Source organism: Myotis davidii, unplaced genomic scaffold (assembly GCF_000327345.1).
Source record: "Myotis davidii unplaced genomic scaffold, ASM32734v1 scaffold26, whole genome shotgun sequence".
NCBI classification, from domain to species: domain Eukaryota; kingdom Metazoa; phylum Chordata; class Mammalia; order Chiroptera; family Vespertilionidae; genus Myotis; species Myotis davidii.
Genome location: NW_006299245.1, coordinates 2,879,695 through 2,883,548, shown reverse-complemented (window position 1 = coordinate 2,883,548; position 3,854 = coordinate 2,879,695). Strand labels below are relative to the sequence as shown.

The 3,854-nt window shown below is 38.1% G+C and overlaps 1 protein-coding gene across 1 annotated transcript in view; it reads left to right on the top strand.

Moving 5' to 3' along the window:
• PPFIA2 (protein tyrosine phosphatase, receptor type, f polypeptide (PTPRF), interacting protein (liprin), alpha 2) overlaps positions 1–3,854 on the top strand; it is a 451,032-nt gene that overhangs the window by 150,793 nt on the left and 296,385 nt on the right. The window lies entirely within an intron of this gene.

Here is a 3,854-nt window from a genome sequence, read left to right as displayed (position 1 = left end):
CTAAGCTCTGAGCCGGCTGGCTGAAAGCAGGTTTTTGGGGTTTGTTTAGCTTCTATAATTGCAACACTGTTGCATCCAGAGCTCAGAGCTGGGCTGCAGCAGGCGTGGAACGTTGGCTTCCTCCGTCACTGGAGCAAGCAAGCCTCATGTTCATTTTAGCTGCCTGACTGCCGGCCGCCATCTTGGTTGGCAGTTAATTTGCATATCTCGCCGATTAGCCACTGGAAAGGTTAGCGAAGTTACGGCTAATTACTATGTTTCTCTATTATTAGAAAGGACTAGAGGCCTGGTGTAAATTCGTGCACAGGTAGGGTCCCTTCCATAGCTGCCAGCTGCCTGCATTCTGCACCGCCCTCTGGTGGTCACCACACATCATAGCAAGTGATCGAAATCCTGGTCTTGTGCTTGAACTCCTGGTCTCCTGGTTGAATTCACAAGGGGACACTTTGCATATTAGGCTTTTATATTTATAGATCTCCAGGGCCTGGAAATCTTATCAGTTCTGTACAACCATGAGGGACAAGGCAGGATTCTATATCCTTAGTAATTTTCAGACCTGGGCACCACTTTTCCTATACCTATCTGGCCAAAAGAGAAAGTTGCATTTTCTCCAAATAGGCCATCAGAAGAATGAAATAATGTCATTATCATAAATCGCTTACATAGAAGAAACATTTTGGAAAGATTGTAAGTTTTGGCAATTTTCAGCAACATTTAGAATAAAACACTATATATACACATTAATTATGTATTTATACTGTTTTGTCCTGCTTCTTTTAACATTAGTTCCTACTACTATCTTTCCTTCCCACACAAGAAATGTGGAAAAGAAAAACGTATTCTTATTGGCCCAAAAGCTTCAGAATTCCAAATTAAGATAATTTTCTGGTTGATGCAAATTCAGCAAATATATGAGATTATATTATACCAGAAATATTTGTTTATTGGCTCCCCTACAATAAAAATGAGAATGCTAGTGAATTGTCTGGTGAAAATTACATCAGACCAATTTACAGGTAAGCATAGAAGTACATGGAGGTTATAGTTGCACATTTTTTCCCTGTCACTTCAACATAATTCTTTAAATAAAATAATTGTAGATATATTCTGCTTCAAGACAATCAAATCAAATTTTTCTTTTAAAACCTGCTTTCCAAGAAGATTCACTTTTGTTTTGGAGACATTATTTTCACTCTCAACTTTTTACTAAGCACAATTTATGGGGCCCCACTAGCTACAGGAATGCTTAAGCGTGACCACAACATGTATCTTCAAGTGAGAAGAATGAAAATATCTTACATACATCACTGGTTACTGCAACTGGTAAGCTTATACAATCTATTTAATTTGAGAATCATTGGAATAAATTCTATCTGGGCTAATCAAAATGGATAAAAACATGATTATTTTGAAAAATAACCTAATATGGCTACTTAAATAATTCTGAAAAATATAAAACATTCTTTCAAGTTCACATGCAGTGCTAATTAAAATGATAGTTAAGGGAAATAATAGTTTTAGCAAGTAGATAATTTATATAGGAGAAAAAAACATTTTTTATTGTCAACCCCTCCTTCTATCCCCCGTCCCACCCAGGCCTTAACCACACTATTGTCTGCCCATGGGCTATGATTACATGCATATAAGTTCTATGGCTAATCTCTTGCCCTCCTCCCCTATTAGATATGTAAGTCTATTCCAGGGGTCCTCAAACTTTTTAAACAGGGGGCCAGATCACTGTCCCTCAGACTGTTGGAGGGCCAAACTATAGTTTTTTTAAAAAAACTATGAACAAATTCCTATGCACACTGCACATACCTTATTTTGAAGTAAAAAAAAACAAAATGGGAACAAATACAATATTTGTATTTGTATGTGGCCTGCGGGCCGTAGTTTAAGGACCCCTGGTCTATTCCATGCATCCATGTCTTTGGACCCATTTTATGTGTCAGTTTATTTGTTCATTAGATTCCATGTATAAGTGAGATCACGTGATGTTTGTCTTTTTCTGTCTGGCTTGTTTTGCTTAGCATAAGAATCTCCAGGTCTTAGAAGGGAAAGGAGATCCTTTTATTTTTTTCCATTTTTAATGAACATATTTTATTTCTATAATTTATATTTGGTTCTCTTTTTATTTATTTATTTATTTATTGCTTAAAGTATTACAAAGAGTATTACATATGTCTCCTTCTCCCCCCCACCCCGGAGATCCTTTTTAATATTGCACTAGTGGCCCATTGTACAAAGATTCGTGCAATAGGCCTTCCTTCCCCTGGCTGCCAGCACCAGTTTTCCTCCAGCATCCGGGACCCAGGCCTTTGGTCCGGCCGCAGCAGGGAGGCTCGGCTTCTCCACTCCAGCTGCTTCCAGCCCCTCCTTTTTTATTTTTATTTTCCAGCTCCTCGAATGGAGGCCAGGGCTAGCTGGAAGCCTGGATCCCAGCCACTCCTTGAGCGGAGCCCACGGCTGGCAAAAAGCTTGGCTTCCTCCATTGCCAGGAGCAACTCAAACCTCCTCCTCGCTCCAGCTCCTGGCCACCACCATCTTCAGTTGTCTTCAGTCTTTGCTCCATGCCTGCATATGCAAATGAACAGCCATCTTTGTTGGGTTAATTTGCATAGTTTCTCTGATTGGCTGGTGGGTGTAGCAGAGTGGCAGAGTGACAGAGTGATGGTTAATTTTCTTGTTTCTCTTTTATTAGTGTAGATAGTATTCCACTATGTACATGTAACACAGCTATTTTATTTATTCATCTACTGATGGGCACTTGGCCTGTTTCCAGATCTTACTATTGTAAATTGTGTTGCTATGAATATAGGAGTGTATACATTCTTTCTGATTGCTATATCCAGATTCTTAGGATATATTTCCAGAACTGGATTGCTGTGTAAAGTGGCAGTTCTATTTTTAATTTTTTGAGAAAGCTCCATGCTGTTTTCCACAGTGGCTGCACCAGTCCACATTGCCACCAGCAGGGCACTAGTGTTCCCTATTCTCTACATTCTCACCAGCCTTATAGTTTTTTTATTTTTGATGGTAGCCATTCTGGCAGGTGTGAAGTGATACCTCATTTTAATTTTAATTGGCATCTCTCTGATGATTAGTGATGAACTAATCATCACTAATTTTTCATATGTCCATTAGCCATCTGTATGTCCCCTTTGGAGATGTGTCTATTCAGGCCCTCTGCCCACTTTTTAATTGTATTGTTTATCTTCTTTCTGTTGAGTTGTATGAGCTCTTTATATACTTTGGAAATAAATCCTTTATCAGATACATGGTTGGCAAATATGTTTTCCCATATAGTGGGTTCCATTTTCATTTTGTTGAAGGTTTCTTTTGCTGCACAGCAGCTTTTAGTTTTATGCAATCCCACTTTTTTATTTTCTCCTTAGTTTCTCTTGCCCTAGGAGATGTATCCACAAACAAGAGATATCTGAGATTTTGCTGCCTATGGTTTCTTCTAAGATTTTTATGATTTCATGACTTACTTTTAAGTCTTTTATCCATTTTGAGTTTATTCTTGTGTATAATGTAAGTTGGTGATCTAGTTTCACTTTTTTTGCATGTATCTGTCCAATTTTCCCAACACCATTTATTGAAGAAACTGTCTTTTCTCCATTTTATGCTCTTGTATCTTCTGTCAAATATTAATTGACCATAATTGTGTGAGTTGATTTCTGGGTTCTCTGTTCTGTTCCATTGATCTATATGCATGTTCTTGTGCCAGTACCAGTATGTTTTAATTACAGTAGCTTTGTAGTATAGTTGATATTTGGTTTTGTGATCCCTCTAAATTTGTTCTTTCTCAAGATTGTTGAAGCTATTTGGGGTATTTTTGGGTTCCATATAAA